Source organism: Felis catus, chromosome C1 (assembly GCF_018350175.1).
Source record: "Felis catus isolate Fca126 chromosome C1, F.catus_Fca126_mat1.0, whole genome shotgun sequence".
In the NCBI taxonomy this organism is placed as follows: Eukaryota; Metazoa; Chordata; class Mammalia; order Carnivora; family Felidae; genus Felis; species Felis catus.
In genome coordinates, this window is record NC_058375.1 from 210,172,080 (window position 1) to 210,194,234 (window position 22,155).

The following is a 22,155-nucleotide window of genomic DNA, read 5'->3' on the forward strand; positions in this document are numbered from 1 at the left end:
CACAGAAATTTCCTGATAATGATTAAAAACAGCTACTCCCACCCACCCCACACACAAACTTGTGTCCACCCCAGTATCCAATCTACACTGGCTTAATCTTTTTTAAAAGTTTATTTATTTAAAGAGCGAGAGCAAGTATCAGTAGGGGAGGGGAAGAGAGAAAGGGAGAGAGAGAAGCCCAAGCAGGCTCCTCGCTGTTAGCACAGATCTCGACGTCGGGCTCAATATCACAACCTTGACTGAAATCATGACCTGAGCCTAAATCAAGAGTCAGACGATTAACTGACTGAGCCACCCAGATGCCCCTACACTGGCTTAATCTTGAAGTGTCATCCAGTAAGACTGAAGACAAAACACTTCAGGTCCTGGGACAGTAAAGCACCAGGACGCCTTCTGAATCCTTGGATTGAATGACATCAATGAGAGCCCATCTTTGATGTGGTCAAAGAAACGTGTTCATTTGCAATGACAATTTCAAGCTCCTGCCAGTGCACCCTGTCAGCAGGAGGCCACAAAGCGTCGTCCTCTCAGGCTTTTTCATTGTCATTAATTATTCTCCTCAGTTGCCGTATCACACATTTATGTACATAAGCCTCTTTTTCTGATTGTAACATCATTTGTATAATTGCTGTTGTTGGCACACCTCAATTTCCTGTCAGGTAGGAACCACAACTGCAGAAACTCTTGGTCGAACTTGCCCTTGTGACCCACGTAATAACACAGATAAAGGTCACTCTCCATGACTCCATAGGACAAGGAAAGTGGGGGGGGGGGAGGGAATCTGTAGTATGTGTTAGATACATTTATGCAAGAAAATAAAGAGATGAAAACTAAAAAAAAAAAAAAGATGGGTTTAAGATCTGCTTCTCTAATATATTTGACTAGTATGCCTTATAAAAAATAAAAACAAGAATATCCATTTTACATGATTTTTTTCTGTTGTATTGATATTATTACCACCTATGGAAGTTCCTTATTTGGAAAACGTTCAATAATAAAATGAACATATATGGGATGCCTGGGTGGCTCAGTCGGTTAAGTGTCCGATTTTAGCTCAGGTCATGATTTCACAGTTTGTGAGTTCCAGCCCCGTGTCAGGCTCTGTGCTGACAGCTCAGAGCCTGGAACCTGCCTTGGATTCTCCCTCTCTCCCTCTCTCTCTGCTCCTCCCCTGCTCATGCTCTCTCTCTCTCTCTCTCTCTCTCTGTCTCTCAAATAAACATTAAAAAAATAATAATATGGATGGAACTGGAGTGTGTTATGCTAAGAGAAATTAGAGAAAGACAAATATCATATGACTTCACTCATGTGGAATTTAAGATACGAAACAGATGAACATAAGGGAAGGGAAGCAAAACTAATATAAAAACAGGGAGGGGGACAAAACACCAGAGACTCTTAAATATAGAGAACAAACTGAGGGTTGCTGGTGGATGGGGGGATGGGCTAAATGGTCAAGGAGCATTAAGGAGGACACTCGTTGGGATGAGCACTGGGCGTTATATGTAGGGGACGAATCACTGGATTCTACCCTGAAATCACTATTGCGCTATATGCTACCTAACTTGGATGCAAATTTAAATTTTTTAAAAAATATTAAAAAATAATAATAATAAATAAAATGAAATACAAAAGTTCTCATGCTAATTGGCCATCCGTGGGTCAACAAGAGGGCTCTGCTTGTGGTAATGACTGAGAGATTCAGGCTGACAGAGGCACAGCCATCTCTACCCCGGCTCTCACAACTATAGAGGCAGAGTAAAAAGATGCGAGGAGCCACATACGAGGTCTTAAGGTTTTTGTCCAGAAGAGATCCACATCACCTCTTGCCACATTTGCTTGGCCAAAGGATCACTCAGTTATGCTTGAGTTCAAGTGGGTGATGAGATACAAACCAATGTGTGTCCAGAAGAGATTCAAACATTAGGCGGCTCTAATGCCTCCCATGCCTTCCTTCTGCCCCGAGTGGTCCCCATTCCGGCCCGGAACAGGCATGCAGCGGATGCTGTTGGGAATGATGAATGGCTGAGTGCAGAAGTGGAGTCGGTGTCATCCACAAGCTCAGGCGTCATGGTCTCAGAGAGTGGCACCCCAACCTGCAGAAGCAGGAGGGCATGGGGCATGTGTTACACTGGGCGTGTCTGGTAAGGGACACTGAAGCGTTAGTTCCATGTTGGGATCCAAACAGAAAATGACTCTTCGTACCAAATGGATTAAGCATCCCCCACCCATCACCATAGCACACAAACCTCTGAAAATGACGGAAGGAACACCAGTACAGAGCACTACCCTTCAGTGGCGCTGTGAGAAGGGGGATAGTCCCGTTGAATGGTTTGTATACTTCTGCATGGTTGAGGTTATCTAGAATAATTTCATATTTATTTTATCAAAGTTCACTGTTAGAAACTACCATGCCGCTGAGTTATATAGATTATATGGCTACAGAATTATAATAATATATAAGTAAATTATGTATTTATTACTGAGATAACTGCATGGGAAGAGGTAGTTACTTATTTTAGCAGGTGGACTTGGCAATTTCACATGCTTTCCCATCCCCATAAGGAGTTGAATTACAGAACTCTTTAGGTATTGGGGTGTTCAAAGGGACCTGAACTTGTTGGACTCTACCTAACTTCTAGAGTCTTTGCCAGAGGACCAAAACTAAGTAGCATGATTTGGTAGTGGCCATAACAAAGCCTACTTCCACTTGGCTTTGGTAGTCTCTCCACTTGTAGCTAAGAGTAAGTACCTGAAAAATTGTGTAAAAATGTAGAAATATAATCTGTATTATCAAGGGAAAGATATTTAGGGATAAAGCAGGAAAGGGAATCCACTTACAAATGAAGAGAAGGAATATAGCAGACAACATTTTTAAATTTTATTTTTTATTTTTTATTTATTTTTTAACGTTTATTCATTTTTGAGAGACAGAGAGAGACAGAGTATGAGCAGGGAAGGGGCAGAGAGAGAGAGGGAAACACAGAATCTGAAGCAGGCTCTAGGCTCTGAGCTGTCAGCACAGAGCCTGATGCGGGGCTCGAACTCACAAACTGTGAGATCATGGACCTGAGCTGAAGTTGGACGCTCAACCGACTGAGCCACCCAGGCGCCCCTATTTTTTATTTTTTAAAATTTACATCCAAATTAGTTAGCATATAGTGAAACAATAATTTCAGGAGTAGATTCCTTAATGCCCCTTCCCCATTTATCCCATCCCCCCTCCCACAACCCCTCCAGCAACCCTCAGTTTGTTCTCCATATTTATGAGTCTCTTCTGTTTTGCCCCTTCCCTGTTTTTATATTATTTTTGTTTCCCTTCCCTTATGTTCATCTGTTTGGTCTCTTAAAGTCCTCATAGGAGTGAAGTCATATGATTTTTGTCTTTCTCTGACTGACTAATTTCGCTTAGCATAATACCCTCCAGTTCCATCCATGTAGTTGCAAATGGCAAGATTTCATTCTTTTTGATTGCCGAGTAATACTCCATTGTATATATATACCACATCTTCTTTATCCATTCATCCATCGATGGACATTTGAGCTCTTTCCATACTTTGGCTGTTGTTGATAGTGCTGCTATAAACATGGGGGTGCATGTGTCCCTTCAAAACAGCACACCTGTATCCCTTGGATAAATGCCTAGTAGTGCAATTGCTGGGTTGTAGGGTAGATCTATTTTTAGTTTTTTGAGGACCCTCCATCCTGTTTTCCAGAGTGGCTGCACCAGCTTGCATTGCCACCAGCAATGCAAAAGAGATCCTCTTTCTCCGCATCATCGCTAACATCTGTTGTTGCTTGAGTTGTTAATGTTAGCCATTCTGACAGGTGTAAGGTGGTATCTCATTGTGGTTTTGATTTGTATTTCCTTGATGATGAGTGATGTTGAGCAATTGTTCATGTGTCGGTTGGCCATCTGGGTGTCTTCCTTGGAGAAGTGTCTATTCATGTCTTTTGCCCATTTCTTCACTGGATTATTTGTTTTTTGGGGTGGTGAGTTTGATAAGTTCTTTATAGATTTTGGATACTAACCCTTTATCTAATATGTCATTTGAAAATATCTTCTCCCATTCCTTTGGTTGCCTTTTAGTTTTGCTGATGTTTCCTTCACTGTGCAGCTTTTTATTTTGATGAGGTCCCAGGAGCTCATTTTTGCTTTTGTTTTCCTTGCCTCCAGAGACGTGTTGAGTAAAAAGTTGCTGCGGCAAGATCAAAGAGGTTTTTGCTTGCTTTCTCCTTGAGGATTTTGATGGCTTCCTGTCTTACATTGAGGTCTTTCATCCATGTTGAGTTTATTTTTGTGTATGGTGTAAGAAAGTGGTCCAGGTTCATTCTTCTGCATGCCATAGTCCAGTTTTCCCAGCACCACTTGCTGAAGAGACTGTCTTTATTCCATTGGATATTCTTTCCTGCTTTGTAAAAGATTAGTTGGCCATACATTTGTGGGTCCATTTCTGGGTTCTCTATTCTGTTCCATTGATCTGAGTGTCTCTTCTTGTGCCAGTACCATACCGTGTTGATGATTACAGCTTTGTAGTATAGCTTAAAGTCTGGGATTGTGATGCCTCCTGCTTTGGTTTTCTTTTTCAAGATTGCTTTGGCTATTCGGGGTCTTTTCTGGTTCCGTACAAATGTTAGGATTATTTGTTCTAGCTCTGTGGAGAATGCTGGTGTTATTTTGATAGGCATTGCATTGGATATGTAGATTGCTTTGGGTAGTATCGACGTTTTAGCAATATTTGTTCTTCCTATCCAGGAGCATGGAATCTTTTTCCATTTTTTTGTGTCTTCTTCAATTTCTTTCATAGGCTTTCTATAGTTTTCAGTGTATAGATTTTTTATCTCTTTGGTTAGATTTATTCCTAGGTATTTTATGGTTTTTGGTGCAACTGTAAATGGGATCAATTTCTTGATTTCTCTTTTTGTCACTTCATTGCTGGTGTATAGGAATACAACCTATTTCTGTGCGTTGATTTTATATCCTGCAACTTTGCTGAATTCATGAATCAATTCTAGCAGTTTTTTGGTGGAATCTTTTGGGTTTTCCATATAGAGTATCATGTCATCTGCAAAGAGTGAAAGTTTGACCTCCTCCTGGCCGATTTGGATGTCTTTTACTTCTTTGTGTTGTCTGATTGCAGAGACTAAGACTTCCAATACTATGTTGAATAACAACAGCGAGAGTGGACATCCCTGTCTTGTTCCTGACCTTAGGGGGAAAGCTCTCAGTTTTTCCACATTGAGAATATTAGCGTTGGGTTGTTCATATATGGCTTTTATGATCTCGAGGTATGCTGCTTCTATCCCCACTTTCTTGAGGGTTTTTATCAAGAAAGGATGCTGTATTTTGTCAAATGCTTTCTCTGCATCTATTGAGAGGATCATATGGTTCTTATCCTTTCTTTTGTTGATGTGATAAATCACGTTAATTGTTTTGCGGATATTGAACCAGCCCTGCGTCCCAGGTATAAATTCCACTTGGTCATGGTAAATAATTTTTTTAATGTACTGTTGGATCTGGTTGGCTAATATCTTGTTGAGGATTTTTGAATTCATGTTCATCAGCGAAATTGGTCTATAGTTCTCCTTTTTAATGGGGTCTCTGTCTGGTTTTGGAATCAAGGTAATGCTGGCTTCATAGAAAGTGTTTGGAAGTTTTCCTTCCATTTCTATTTTTTGGAACAGTTTCAAGAGAATAGGTGTTAACTCTTCCTGAAATGTTTGGTAGAATTCCCCTGGAAAGCCATCTGGCCCTGGACTCTTGTTTTTTGGCAGATTTTTGATTACTAATTCAGTTCCCTTACTGGTTATGGGTCTGTTCAAATTTTCTCTTTCTTCCTGTTTCAGTTTTGGTAGTGTCTATGTTTCTAGGAATTTGTCCATTTCTTCCAGATTACCCATTTTATTGGCATATAATTGCTCATAATAGTCTCTTATTATTGTTTTTATTTCTGTTGTGTTGGTTGTGATCTCTCCTCTTTCATTCTTGATTTTATTTATTTGGGTCCTTTCCTTTTTCTTCTTGATCAAACGGGCTAGTGGTTTATCAATTTTGTTAATTCTTTCAAAGAATCAGCTTCTGGTTTCATTGATCTGTTCTATTTTTTTTTTTGGTTTCGATAGCATTAGTTTCTGCTCTAATCTTTCTTATTTCCTGTATTCTGCTGGTTTGGGGTTTTATTTGCTGTTCTTATTCCAGCTTCTTAAGGTGTAAGGTTAGGTTGTGTATCTGAGATATTTCTTCCTTCTTTAGGAAGGCCTGGATTGCTATATACTTTCCTCTTGTGACTGCCTCTGCTGTGTCCCAGAGATTTGGGGTTGTGGTGTTATCATTTTCATTAACTTCCATATACTTTTTAAATTCCTCTTTAAATGCTTGGTTACCCCATTCAGTCTCCAAGTATTTGTTACCTCTCCAAGTATTTTCTTGTGGTTGATTTCAAGTTTCATAGCGTTGTGGTCTGAAAATATGCACGGTATGATCTCAATCTTTTTGCACTTACTTAGGGCTGATTTGTGTCCCAGTATATGGTCTATTCTGGAGAACATTCCATGTGCACTGGAGAAGAATGTATATTCTGCTGCTTTAGGATGAATTGTTCTGAATATATCTGTTAAGTCCACCTGGTCCAATGTGTCATTCAAAGCCATTGTTTCCTTGTTGATTTTTTGATTAGATGATCTGTCCATTGCTGTGAGTGGGGTGTTGAAGTCTCCTACTCTTACGGTATTACTATTGATGAGTTTCTTTATGTTTTTGATTAATTGATTTATATATTTGGGTGCTGCCACATTTGGCGCATAAATTTTTACAACTGTTAGGTCTTCTTGGTCGATAGACCCCTTGATTATGATATAATGCCCTTCTGCATCTCTTCATACAGTCTTTATTTTAAAGTCTAGATTGTCTGATATAAGTATGGCTACTCCGGCTTTCTTTTGTTGACCATTAGCATGATAGATGGTTCTCCATCCCCTTACTTTCAATCCGAAGGTGTCTTTAGGTTTAAAGTGGGTCTCTTGTAAACAGCACATAGATGGATCTTGCTTTCTTATCCATTCTGTTACCCTATGTCTTTTGATTGGAACATTGAGTCCATTGACGTTTAGAGTGAGTACTGACAGATAAGAATTTATTGCCATTTTGATGCTTGTAGAGTTGGAGTTTCTGGTAATGTTCTCTGATCCTTTCTAATCTTGTGTTGCTTTTGGTATATATGCATATATATATATTTTTTCATCTTTTCTCCCCTCAGAAAGTCCCCCTTAAAATTTCTTGCAGGGCTGGTTTAGTGGTCACAAACTCCTTTAATTTTTGTTTGTCTGGGAAACGTTTTATTTCTCCTTCTATTTTGAATGACAGCCTTGCTGGATAAAGAATTCTTGGCTGCATATGTTTCTAATTCAGCACACTGAATATATCCTGCCACTCCTTTCTGGCCTGCCAAGTTTGTGTGGATAGGTCTGCTGCAAACCTGATCTGTCTTCCCTTGTAGGTTAGGGACTTTTTTTCCCTTGCTGCTTTCATGATTCTCTCCTTGCCTGAGTATTTTGGGCATTTGACTATGATATGCCTTGTTGATGGCCGGTTTTTGTTGAATCTAATGGGGGTCCTCTGTGCTTCCTGGATTTTGATGTCTGTGTCTTTCCCCAGGTTAGGAAAGTTTTCTGCTATGATTTGCTCACATAACCCTTCTACCCCTATTTCTCTCTGTTCCTCTTCTGGGACCCCTATGATTCTGATGTTATTCCTTTTTAATGAGTCACTGATTTCTCTAATTCTTAAATCGTGCTCTTTTGCCTTAATCTCCCTCTTTTTTTCTGCTTCATTATTCTCTATAAGTTTGTCCTCTATGTTGCTGATTCTCTGTTCTGCCTCGTCCACCCTTGCCGCCTCTGCATCCATCCATGATTGCAGCTCAGTTATAGCATTTTTAATTTTATTCTGGCTATTTTTTACTTCTTTTATCTCTCCAGAAAGGGATTCTAATCTATTTTCGACTCCAGCTAGTATTCTTATTATTGCGATTCTAAATTCTGGTTCAGAAACCTTGTTGTATCTGTGTTGGCTAAATCCCAGGCTGTCATTTCTTCATGCTCTTTTCGTGGGGTGAATTCCTTCATTTTGTCATTTTGAAGGGAGAAAAGGAATTAATGAGGTGGAAAAATTGAAATTAAACAATTAAAATTAAAAAATATTAAAATTAAAAATTAAAAACACACACGCACAAATCGAATAGATGATGCTAGATCCCAGGTGTGTTTTGGTCTGGGTGTTGAAAGTCGTTCGACAGATTAGAGGGGGAAAAAGGGGGGGGGGAGAGAAAAAAAAAGGGAAATCGTTTGGGAATTTGAAAAAATGAATACACTGGAGTAGACTAAAATGAGATGATGGGGATAAAATAGAATTTGGAAAAAATATACACAAAAGTAAAGAATATAGTAGAAAAAAATTAAAGAGAAACATTTTTAATAATAATTAAAAATAAATATGAATTTTTCCATTTTCTGTACTTAAGAAAAAAGAAAAGAAATGAAAAAGAAAAAAGAGAGAAAAAGAAAAGAAAAAAAAGAAATCATTTGAAAATTTGAAAAAGTGAATACACTGTAGTAGACTAAATTAAATGATGGAAGTAAAATAGAATTGGAAAAAATTAACATAAAAGCAAAAAATATAGTAATAAAATTAAATAAAAATATTTTTAATGGAAATTGAAAGTAAAAATGAAGTTTTTCTCTTTCTGCATTCAAGAAAAAGAAAAGAAACAAAAAAGAGAAAAAAAGAAAAAGAAAGAAAAAAAGAGGAAATTGTTTGAAAATTTGAAAAGGTGAGTACACGGAAGTAGACTAAAATAAAATGATGGAAATAAAGTAGAATTTGAAAAAAATTTACACAAAAGTAAAAAATATAGTAATAAAACTTAAAGAAAGATATTTTTAATAAAACTTGAAAATAAAAATGAATTTTTCTCTTTCTGTATTCAAGAAATAGAATTGTAAAAGAGAAAAAGGAAAAAAAAAGAAAGAAAGAAAATTGAATAGATGAACCTACTAACAGATTGAAGTAAGACTGAAATTGCTTCGTTTTCCCCTAGAAGTCAGTCTATGTAGCTCTTTATAGTCCATAAATTAAGCCGGCAGTGAGACTTGTGTTCTTGAAGAGCGAAGTTGGCCCAGTTGGGTGGGGCTCAGTGTAACAGCTCCGTTCTCCACTAGATGGCGCTGCTAGCCTACTGGGGTGGATTGTTGCGGTGGTCGTAGGTGCATATGCGCATGTGCGGGAGCGGTGAAAATGCGCAACCCGGCTACCCAGTCTGTCCTCCGTCTTCAGCTGTCGTCCACTCCCTGCTCTTTGACTCCCCGCGACCAGGCCACAGGCAGTACCTCTCTCTTTTCCCCTGGCTGTTTTCCCGGACCCTTACTTCCGAAGGACTGCGGCTTTGACCCGTTCCGTCCCTCTGCGGGAGGGTCTCACCCAGCAATGGCCGAATGAGCAGTGGCCAAATGTTGGCTGCACCCAGGAACACCCGCTGGACCCTGCTGCTGCCGGTGCCCCGAGACTGCCGCCAGGTGCCAGCCCTCCCCAGAAAAAGTTCGCAAGACCGTGTACCAGCAGTGTTTCAGGGATTATGGAAAATCACCACACACATCTGGCACCAGGCTTCACCCTTAACGACCTTGTTCCAGCACCAGTGAATGTGGCCGTTTTCGGGGGTCTGCTGGGACTGGGTGGCTTCAACCGTCTCCACCAAACGTCCTTCCAGCAGTGGAGCCGCTTTTCCCCTTGTGGCCCGAGAACCTCCCGGACCCCACTCTGCTCCTGGGGATTCGCCCTTCCCACCAGAGCACCGCCAGGTAGGGAGCTGTGGAGTTGCAGCCTTTGCGCTCCCCGTGTTTACAGTCTTAATGGAATTTAAACCCTCTCCTTTCTTCTTTCTCCCTTTTTAGTTTAGTCCCTGCGGCTGTTTCCAATTTTCCACTTTCTCTCCAGCTGCGTTTGGGGAGGATTGCTTTTCCCGTATTCTCCCCCCCTCCCCAGTCTCCATCCTCTCTCCGCCTGCAAAGGTGGCTCCCTGCCCACCGCTGGCTTCTCTCTCCCCAAGTTCACCTCTGCGTGCCGCATACCTGCTGAATTCTGTGGTTCCGGTTGTGCAGATTGTTGTGTTAATCCTCCAATCAGTTTTCTAGGTGTGTAGGATGGTTTCATGTTGGTCTGGGTATATTTCATGGACGCGAGGCACACAAAAAGCTTCCATGCTGTTCCGCCATCTTGGCTCCTCCCAGCAGACAACTTTGAAGGTACCTTTCTGACCCATATACCTCCTTCTGTAAAAACAATCCCCACAGTTAACATGAGTAGACCTTCTGTACCTCATTTGTATTCTAGAACTTGGCTCCCACCAGTCATTGCTAATTGGAATACAAGTAGATACAGAAGCTAAGCTCTTCTAATCTCTCCCGAGATCTTAGAATTGAAAAAGACACTAGTGCGGAGCCTGGATAACTCAGTTGGTTAAGCATCCAACCCTCAGTTTTGGCTCAGGTCACAATCTCACGGGTTCGTGAGTTCGAGTCCCTCATTGGGCTCTGTGCTGACGGTGCAGAGCCTGCTTGGGATTCTCTCTCTCTTTCTCTCTCTCTCTCTTTCTCTCTGCTCCTCCTCTACTCACTCTGTCTCTCTCTCTCTCAAAATAAATAAGTAAATTTTTTTTAAAAATTTAAAAAAAGAAAAGGAAAAGACCGTAGTTATTGTCTGTTATGCATGAAATGGGGAGGACACACATCTATCAATTAAGATTAGGCTTTAGGTGCACGTAAAAAGAAATTCAAGATAACAATGGCTTACATAAGACAGAAACTAGTTCTTCATAAGAAGTCTGGAGGTAAGTACTCAAGAGCCTGAATGATAGCTCCACTTCCTCAGAGACCCTTCCACCTTCTGGACCCCACCATGTCTTTGATCCCTTCATTATCATGATGGAAATATGGCGGCCATAGCTCTAACCATCATATGTATTCTCCACTCAGAAGGATAAAGGAAGAGAAAGGCCCACCTTCTTTCTTTTAAAGAGCCGTCTCGTTGGGTAGAATGGAGCCATGTGACAACATTTAGCTGCAAGGGGGTCTGGGGATTACATAATATTTGTTATATGTATTATTATTATTATTATTATTTTTATATTATTTCAACTGATTTGTACCCAGGTAAAATGGCAGGGGGCAGAGCGAGTAGGAAACAGAGGGTACTGGGAGGGCAACTCACAGTTTCTACCAGGTCATATAAATTCATGAGTCATACCCCGGGGAAATAGAGAAACCAGTCGGTACAAAAGAAGGAAGTGGAGGAGGAGAAAATGCAGATGTGCAGAAAGAAGTGACAGACCATGTGGCTTTAGAGTGAGTCAGAGAAAGAGTAGCCATCTGGCTTCTCAAAGGTTTTCTTCTTCTTGATTCCTACCACATGAAGACTGACTGTAGGTTCTGTCTTTGTTTTCTGTCAGATGCCTCTATATTATAATCAGTCACCCCTTTGACACTGTTTTCAATGGATTTCTATCTTTTTACAACTAAAAAAACCCCGAAAAAGGAATGTTACAAAAACCAAGGATAGAAAAGACAGAAGTGACTTCTCACATGCCATGCTGAAGCAGCAAGTGTTCGGGAAAAGGAAGGATTCTATCGAGACAGGCAGGGAGCTGCGATTCCTCCCCGCTTTGGAGGGTGGCTGCAGTTTGACATAGAACGATGGTCGAGGGGCATTTCGCCTACCAGTGTCGACTGCAGAAACTCCAAAGTCTCAGAGAGGTAATTGTGGAATTATGGGTACAAAATTGCTGGGGGCCTTGGTGACGGGGACGGGGGCAGGTTCCAGGCCGGCCTCCAGAGATGCTCCCTAGGACCTAACTGCTGAATGGGCTGCTGGGGTGCTGCTGCACCTGCCGTAGTTAGAAGTCACGGAAATCAAGAAGCCCCACGTGGAATAACTGAGTTCAAGCAGGTACCACTCCAGCTGTGGTTCCAGGAAGCCACCCCCAGTGTTGCTGTCACTGACCCTCCACAAACTCGAGGCTGGTGACTGGACCCTGGATCACTGAATTTGCCTTCTGCAGTTTTATTTTTAAAAATATGTTTGGGTAAAGTCAGTTAAGCATCCGACTTTGGGTCAGGCCATGATCTCCCGGTTCATGAGTTCGAGCCCCACTTCCAGCTCTGTGCTGACAGCTCAGAGCCTGGAGCCTGCTTTGGATTCTGTCTCCTCTCTCTGCCCTTCCCCCCCTTTCTCCCCCCCTCTCTCTCTCTCTCACTCTCAAAAATAAATAAACATTTAAAAAAATTAGGGGTGCCTGGGTGGCTCAGTTGGTTAAACGTCTGACTCTTGGTTTCGGCTCAGGTCATGATCTCACCATTCGTGAGTTCAAGCCCCATGTCAGGCTCTGTACTGACAGCTCAGAACCTGGAACCTACTTCAGATTCTGTGTCTCCCTCTCTCTCTCTCTGCCCCTCCCCCATTCACACTCCATCTCTCTCTCTCTCTCTCTCTCTTTCAAAAATAAATAAACGTTAAAAAAATGTTTTTTGAATATTTTAGGAATTAGGAAAATTTGAGAACACTAGAAATTGTAAGAAATATAGAGTACATAACCATTAGTTTAAGTAGGAATACAAGTTCAGCAGAAGTTTCACAGGCAGAAAAGTAAATATTTCAAAAGAAGAAAAATATGAAAAAGCAGTGAGTTCATTAATGTGAGGTTTTGTACCCTCAGGAGTGAGCTGTGGCCTTTTTTCTTTTTCTTTTTCTTTTCTTCTTCTTTTTTTTTTTTTTTTTTTTTTGCAGTGTGGATTTTGATTGCTAGATCATATTGGATTGAGAGTTTTTATATTTATATGCTGATACATATGTTTATATTATGTGTGTGCATATATATATGTGCTGATACATGTGTTTTTATATGTGTGTATGTTTATATTTGTGTATGTGTATATATATATGCACAAACTTTAAGGTCCACCATAGCCAAGGTAAATAAGGGAATCTGTGAGGTGGGGACATGGTGAATTTAGTTTTCAGAATTAATGGAGTCGTACGCTGCTAAAGCTGTAAAGGTCCTCAGAAATTCTTAGTTCAACCTTATTATTTTATAGACGAGTGAGGAAGACAGTACGACTCAGGGAGGCTAAGATGATGTGTTTGTCGTCAGGTTGCTGTGGCAGAGCGTGAACTTGAATTTGGGACTTCTGACTTCTAGTCGGCTATCTCTTCAATTCCAAGCTTGATATTTAGGTGGCCCAGAAGAGATGAAAGTTCAAAATGGCTCAAGATCTCGGCACGGGACCGAGCCCGTCCCCCGCAGCACCTGCCCAGAGGTTGGGCCGCTGGCCGCCAGGCGGGGCACTGCTTCTTCCAGCTCTTCTGCTGGCCGCTGCCCTTCCGCAGCCACAGCCACCGCGGCCAGCACAGCCACAGCACCCCATGGTGTCAGTAGAGAGGACTCAGGAGAGGGGAGGAGGGAGACTCAGGCGGCGAGGGGGGCCTTCCGCTGGGGGAGGCCCTTCTCTGCCATCTTTGGCTTTGGCTGGACCCAAGCACCTGACTACCTCCCTGTTGTCTATTTCCATTTCCCTGGGCACATTTTGCAGGGCCTCTGGTTTACTTCCTTGAGAAAATTTGGCCTCATAACATAGCTTACTTCAGTTCCGAATTTATGTGTTCTAAAGACATCTTTACAAGAAGACGATGAGGGTCTGAAACATTTTACTGTCATCTTTCTTGTCCACACAGCCAATGCCAGTCTGACTCTGAAGTCTTGATCTGAATTATAGACCTTGACTAGAATTACGACATCTGATCTTTTCCATTTTTATTCCATGTCCTCTCTAATAACCTTTCCCTTAAGAGAAAGGAAACACCTTCTGAGGCTGACGTGTTGACCAGTTAGAAGCACCCAAACCTCCCACGTCCCGGATTCAAGGAGAAAATCCTGTGGGGCCTTTGCCACCCTTTGTCATGCTTCCTGCCAATAAACTAAGAGATATGAGGAGAGTCTCTCAAAAGTCAGTGAAAAGAAGTTAGGCAAAAGAAGACCAGATTGCAAGACTTTGGGCCATGGAGTCAAGCGTTGGAGCCTCTGGTGTTCCTCAAGCCATGGGCAGGGTCATAAGTGTGAGTGAGTAAATGTAGACAGGCCCACCCTAGGGGCTGCGCAGCCCAGGAATGTGGGCCATGAGCGTGGTGGCTCTCCCCAGAGCAAGGTGGGTTTCCTTAGAGCATGGTGGCTTTTCCTAGAGCATGGTGGCTTTCCACCAAGGCATATAAACAGGATAATAGTAGTATTTGGAAAAACTTACTCAAAATAATTTTGTATTTGGCAAATGCAACACGTACTGCCTTCAAAATACGACAGAGTGAAGTACAAGCAAGTCTTGTTTGTAGGCTACAGGCCCTCAGGCAGCTGAGTGGGAGCACATGTACACACAAGTCACTTCAGTGCGACGTGCTGAGCCTGGCTGTAAAGGCCCGGGGGATAGGCCCTCCTTCACAGAGGAGGTCTGGGGGTGGGGGGTGGGAGGGTTCCTCAGGAATCACAGCAGCCTTCCACGCACCAGGGGCAGCCTTAGATATGGGCAGGAGGCTCTCTGGGCCCCGCACGTTAGGGTCTCATGTGCCACCAGCACACGACAAGACATCTACTGAAGAACACAAGGGTCCCTCTGCCGCTTAGGGTCCAGAGCTCAGCCTGTGAGCCTAAGCTTGCGCTGCACGAGGTGACTAACCCTCTCAGGCCCCGGGACAGTGGGGTCCTCAGCCCTGCCCGGTGTCCCCGAAATGGGAGCTTGGGTGCCTCTGTCACGGAGGTCTGTGGGCCGATTGCTTCAGAGCGTGTGGAAGGAGGGTTTGTGCGACAGAAATACTTAGGCAAGAGGAAAGACAGATTTAGTTGCTAAATCTTTCTCGGCACAAATACAAAACAATCTCATCCAGTAAAGCTTCACTTTAGGAGTGAGGAGCATCCATTGTCTGGCTTCCCCGAAGTTCTAATTAGTTGCTCCCGGGGTGCTCCCGGTTGCTCCCGGGGTGCTCCTGTGGTAGTGTGGTGTTCGCAAGAGTTGCAGGAAGTTGCCAAGCAATGTTTACAATATTGCACAATTCATATTCCTCTTAGATCTGTTTACATGCAGTTCTAGACGTAATGCACATGAAACAGGCTATTGATTCTTTCCTTGGGCAACGAATGGACGTTAAACACACCCTCTGCGTATATTTGCGAAAATTTAATGACACTAAAACATTTTCAGCTTTATTTAAATAATTTTGATTTAGGGGCACCTGGGTGGCTCAGTCAGTTAAGCATCGGACTCTTGATTTCAGCTCAGGTCATGATCTCATGGTTTGTGAGTTTGAGCCCTGTGTCAGGCTCTGCACTGACAGTGTGGAGCCGGCTTGAGATCTCTCTCTGTCTCCCTCTCTCTCTGCCCCCCCTCCCCGCTTGCTCTTTCTCTCTCTCTCTCTCTCAAAATAAATAAAAATAAACTTTAAAAAATAAATACATAATTTTTATTTAAAATGTGGATGTTCGGGGTGCCTGGGTGGCTCAGTCAGTTGGGTGTTTGACTTCAGCTCAGGTCATGGTCTCGCGGTTTGTGAGCTCGAGCCCCACATCGGGCTGTGTGCTGACAGCTGAGAGCCTGGAGCCTGCTTTGGATTCTGTGTCTCCCTCTCTCTCTGCCCCTCCCCCACTTGTGCTCTGTCTCTTTCTATCAAAAATAAAGTATAAAAAAAATTTTTTAATGCGGATATTCATTAATTATAATTTGTTTTTGTCTTTTAGTTTTGTAGGTGATTTTGCAGAATTTTTTTTCAAGAAAGTTAACTTGTAAGCATGTGAAAAATACTTCAAAAATGTTTTACCTTTACAATTCCTATATTTTGTCCTGTTGGTGAGATAGATCCAAATTTTGTATAGTTGAAACACTATTACATTTCATTTTTAATTCTTTAGACCATTCTGGAATGGTCTGGAAGGAAAACATTCTGGAATAAAGATATAATAATGTACGAATTATGAGTATCTCTATTTTACTACTCATCCAAACAGCCTGACCCATCAGCAGAATACCCAGACATAATGCAATAGTGATTAACTTCAGAGGCTTTTGGTATTTTGCCAAAAATCACAGATTTACACATATTTTTTCATTTGGTTGTTATGAAGGTATATTTGGCAAGGCAGAAGGACAGAGCATATTTTAACAATCTGCTGGTGGGACTTACCGCTTTTTAATACTGAGACAGGCAGCACGCAGACTTTCATTTGCACTCAAATCTTGGCCCTGCAAATTGAAGGGCTGGGCTTGCACACAAAGAGAAGTGGAGGGCATCCACCAGCCCTGAGAGCAGGGTGTGCGCGGGGGACAGCCCTGGTATGATTGGAACACGGGGGCAGGGAGGAGCTGGGATGGAGGAGATCAGTTAGGAATGTAGGGGCCATACTCCAGAGAGGCTTGAAAACCACTCTGGGCCCTTTGTGTTCATCCTTGGGGTGCTAGCAGCACTGGAAGGTGAGACAAGGGAGGAAGAAGTCACAGTAGCCCAGGGAACAGGTGAGTTGTTCTTCCCACTGGGCAGTCAGTTACGATGCTCCGAACCATATCTTCTGGAAGGGTATTCCTCTTCGGTCAAAAGATGGGAGGCAGGGTTTGAATGGATCCATTTCAGATCTTGCTTTCATATGGAGTTACCCTCTTTTGGAAAGTGGGGCCTGGCCATTGTTCTTCCCGAAATAACCTGAGGTAAAAAATACCAAAAGAAACAAGAGCACCGTCTATAACATGGAATATCTGGTCATTCACTGTTCATGGGATTCTTTAGGAGTGAGGAACTTTGGGGAGGAATGTTGTTGCAAGTGAAATTAGAAGGGGGCCATGACGTATTAGGAAAATGCACTGGGGTGTGAGGTAGCCCGTACCAGACATTTGGTTTGTACGGGTCCTTCCGGCTTCGTGGATCCCCACAGATAGTCTCTTCCCGTCTAATGTTGCCATTATGTGGTCATTTCCCTGACGCATCACATTCCGCACTTCACTGAGAACATTACTCTGAAGATAAACATCTTAACGATGTTGTTAACTTAATGGGATCCTGATTTTAGTCCACATTCAACATAATGTGAACCTTGGCATTCGTCTTCCTAAAATGCTCAGCTCTGCATTGGCTCAAAAAGTAGCCTCAAAAAAAGGCTCAACGCAGAGCAATGAAACAGGAAATAGACAAGAGCACGCTTTGTCTATCTTCTTGGTCCAGAGGGAAGAGAATACCCATCTGAGGGAAGGACATGGATTAGGGTGAAAGGGAAAGTGGGAACAAACACATGGTTCCTATGGAGTCTTGCATGTTCATTGGGGCAGAGCAATGATAAAAGCCTCCAGGAAAAGTTTGGAGTAGCAATTTTAATAGATTCATTTATTAGGTATCAACAGGAAATGATCATGAGTGAAATGACACTGAGTTGTCTTGCCCATGGAGGTCGCTTTCCATACACTTGCTAATCCAATGACCATCATTGTTTAGATGTAGAGTGTTTGACCTTGTAATTTGTAATGTGCCCATAGAAGCACATACATCGATGTTTGCAGCATTGTTTAGAGTCATGAAAACTTATAAGTCATTGGGGGGTTGGTTAAAGGAGAGCTCATTAATTTGATTCTTTCAGCAAATATTTACTGAGAATCTACCGTGTAGGCTCTGTTTCTAAGCAAATGGGATAAACCAGTTAACAAACACAACACATATCCCTGCCCTACGAAGCTTCCACACTCATAGAGAGAAACAAAACATAAATATCATGGATAAATATTGAGTACATTAGTGGTAGGTTCAATAGAAAAAGAAAACAAAATAAGAAAAATTAGAAGTGTGGGGTCGTTTTGTACTTTCAAATTAAATAATATCTATAATATGCATTTATGCAGCTGTTTAAAAATGAGATAAATACAGGGGCGCCTGGGTGGCTCAGTCAGTTAAGCATCTGACTCTTGATCTCAGTTCAGGTCATGATCTCACAGTTGTGGGATTGAGCCCCACATCAGGCTCTACTCTGACAGTGCTTGGGATACTCTCTCTCCCTCTCTCTCTCTCTGCCCCTCCCCTGTGCTCATGCTATCTCTCTCTCAAAAAAATTTTTTTTAAAAAATTATACTTTTAAAAAATGAGATGGATGCATAGAGTACACATTGAAAAATCTCTAAGACAAATTAAGAGGGAAAAAGCAAGTTACAGAACAATGTGGACTCATTTAGACAAGTACGTGTGTGTGTGTGTGCTGAAAATAACTGAAAGACACACAATGAAACATACTTCTGCAAATCTCCCATTTCCCCACCACCCAAACTACAGCAGACACGCTACATGTGTCACTTTGTCCCAGGAGGGTTTTTCCCAAACCCTCCTTTCTTTGACAGGCACCCTCTGAGGGTCCACACTTCAGATCTCCCCTCACCCACTCAGTGTGCAGTCCTATTCCATTTCTTCCCATGTTCTAAGCGTTTTGTGGGGAGGGGAGACTTTTCAGCGTGTCTAGTCGACCGTAATGCCAGAAATGGAAATGATCTGTAGAAATTTTTAGAAAGGTATATAAAGTTAACATTAAAGTGAAAAACAATGAGACTTGCTCGTTTCCTATCTGCTCTTGAAAGGAATGTATTGACAACTGGATACCACATCATGGGGAAAGAATTCTTTGCCTATCGAGATGTTAGGAGAAACCCTCAGAAAAACTGACAGAGCCCTCCGGCATGGAGAATGTTGTCTCGGGAAAACATGCCAGAAACCCTGCAATCACATCTGAGTCATTCATTGTTCTAGAAATTAGCACCTAGTTGGAATTATAACCTATGCTTCATTAACTCTAAAATAAAATAACTTACATGCATAATTTTTCGTTTCTTTTTTGTAGCCTAGCGATAATTATTTTTTTCATTTTTATTTTAATTCCAGTGTATTTACCATGCAGGGTTACATTAGTTTCAGGCATGCAATACAGCGATTCAACAATTCTATATCTCAGTCAGTGCTCACCATGAGAAGTGTGCCCTTAATCCCCATCACCTCTTTCCCCCGTGCCCCCACTCCCTCCCCTCTGGTAACCATCAGTTTGTTCCCTACAGTTAAGAGTCTACTTCTTGGTTTGTCTCCCTTTTTCTTTGGTTGCTTATTTTGTTTCTTCTTCTTTGTTTTTAGTTGCATTTTTAAAGACAAGGTTGTAATCAAACTTGTGACTCAATTATTGCTGTGCAACTTTGGTGCCTATTTAAATTGATTCACTTTGAGCTATATCTGCCTTCTGTACTAATTACTTCTGGATAATGAAGACTCCAGTCTTCCAATTTCAAGGTGAAATATTGAGACTCAAAGAGGTCGCGTACTTTGCCCAAGGTCCCCCAAGTGGTGACGTCAAGCTGGGATTCTGAGCCAGGTGCCGGTGACCTCAGCTAACAGGCTCTGTCCATTCCATGCACATGTGGCCTGTACCGGAGTCCTCACTCCAGCCCGCCTCTCCTCTTGCCTATTCCCTGCTTGTTTCTCAGTCCTCTCTCCCATATCTGAGCCTCCTGCTGCATTCAGCCCCAGGAAAGGGGGTCCAGTTTTAGGTTTCCTTTCCTGGCTTCCGCCTTCAGGGCAAAAGCTCTCTGTCTTTTCGAGACCCTACCCCTCAAATTTCCAGGTAAGAGACCTATAGTCCGGTGGAACATGATTCGAATGGACCAATCTCCCTCTGAGCCCGGAGCTGCTGACAGATGAGGGGTGTTAGAGATCACGTCTCATGTCCTGTTCCTGAGACATTCTCATGATTAGCTGGAGCTGAAACCTTGACCTGGCCAGCTGGGTGCCTGGGTCAGTGGGAGAGCTGAGTCACTAATGGCCTGTTCCCTTTTATCATTCCCTGCCTATGGGTCCATTACCTGGGTTCCTGCCGCGGACCTATCACATGTTCCGTAAATAATTTATAATATGAATGACTGGTGACTCCTTATCCCTGTTGACATAGTTGATAACATACTCACGACAATGTTATGAGGTATATTATTTCCAAATTATTCCTTAATGTGCACATGGTGTATTCTTCCCCTCCAGGAGCCTAGACTTTCTGAACACACAAAGGGTAATCAATACACAGCATTAAAATTGAATCCCAGTTTTCATGGACTGGATGTACATACACATGAGATCAAATAACCAATAATCGTGTGGATCCAATTGCTAGGGACACTCAAACACTGGTTTAAACTAGATTTCTTCCATCCAAAAATCATTAGTTGTCTGCCTTATCCTTATAGATTCTTAGGAAAAGAGGTTATTTAACCACTCTCTGCAGTCAAGGATCTTTCCCCCCATGTAACTAACCTGAATGCTTGTGTAGCTTGAGGCTGGTCCTCCGTCCACAGAATCATCTGGCAAAAATAAGATTTCTTATTGCCAGAAATCATCTGGCAAAAATGAAAAATCAAAGAGTCCTTCAGGTGTTAGCTAATAGTTGCCAGATTACCTTTTAGCCACTTTTTTCTTTACCAGAATATGTTATTCTAAGTTTCACTATTTTTATTATCATTATTATTATTACTACTATTATTATTATTTATACTTCCTTAGCTCTTTCTGTTTCTTCAGTCTGGTCCTGCCCATTTCTCCTCTTTCCTGTTCAATTCCCTCTCCTTCCTTAAACTTCCAGTCCTGCCCCAAACCTTCCAGGATAAAATCCAGACTTGTTAGGGTACCTTACAAGGTCTTTCCTGGTTTGGGTGTGGATTGCCCAGTACCCCCGTCCTTCACCACTTTCTTCCTGAGAGGAGGAAGAGGGCCTTGTCGGCCTGCAGAACATGGTTCCCAGCGGCCAGCGCCCGGTTGGCAGTGGAAAGGACCAACGGAGGGGCGCCTGGGTGGCCCAGTTGGCTGAGCGGTTGAGCGTCTGACTTCAGCTCAGATCATGATCTCACGGTTCATGGGTTCAAGCCCCGTGTTTGGCTCTGTGCTGACAGCTCGGAGCCTGGAGCCTGTTTCAGATTCTGTGTCTCCCTCTCTCTCTCTGCACCTCCCCTGCTCATACTCTGTCTCTCTCTGTCTCAAACATTAAAAAATTAAAAAAAAAAAAAAAAAAAAAAGACCAACGTACAGAACTGCTCCTTCTGCTTCAACCCTCCGGCCCCTCGTCTTCCAGAGACTCTCTGTTCTCATCAAGAGCCACTCTTTCTAAAGATCTTAGCCACTCCCCGCTGCGATGCTCTCACTCAGGTGACCTTCCTTCTTCAGGCACTTATTAGTACCTGGAATATGTTGTCTGTTTACTTGCTCATTGTCTGTCTTCCACTGCTGTAAGGTAATTACAGTGAGAGCAAACACCTCACAGCTGTAGACCCTACCCTCAGAGCTGGAGACCCTGAACTCACAGGGCCAACCCTGGACTCACACGTTGACTCTGCATTCACAGTATAGACCTTGTACTCACAACGTACACCCTGCACTCAGTGTAGACCCAACACTCAGAGCTGAAGACCCTGAACCCACAAGGGAGGCCTTGCACTCACACAGTGCCTTGGCACCTAGTAGAAACGTAATAAACATTGTGTCTCTCCCCAGCCCCTCCCTTACTCCCAACCAAAGCTAGAAGGAGAGCTTTCTCTGGATTCTATAGGCAATAAGGGGCGCCTGGGTGGCTCAGTGGGTTTGGCATCCAACCTCAGCTCCGGTCATGATCTCCTGATTCGTGAGTTTGAGCCTTGTGTCGGGCTCTGTGCTGACAGCTCAGAGCCTGGAGCCTGCTTCGATTTCTGTGTCTCCCTCTCTCTCTGCCCCTCTCCCACTTGTGTTCTGTCTCTCAAAAATGAATAAACGTTAAAAAAAATTATAAGCAATAAAAATAATTATGAGCGACTTTACAAATGTGGGGAAAGCACCGTGCACCCACCGCGAGAAAAGCACAGATTTTTGAGTCCTTCCCTCCTGGTTCTCAGGAGTCCTTTGGATGATGGCTCACGTGTGAACCTTTTGCCTGTGCTACAGCGGTTGAGAGTCCCACTGGGCTGCCCTTTAAGTCTGCTGGCATGCATCCCACAAAGAGTGGACCATCGTAAAGTCCACCCGACTATATCTCTTGGCACAGAGAT

At 42.6% G+C, this 22,155-nt stretch overlaps 1 pseudogene; it reads right to left on the minus strand.

The window, feature by feature from the left end:
* Positions 1–305: 305 nt before the first annotated feature.
* On the minus strand, positions 306–741 carry LOC101088262 (annotated as a pseudogene).
* Positions 742–22,155: the final 21,414 nt, after the last annotated feature.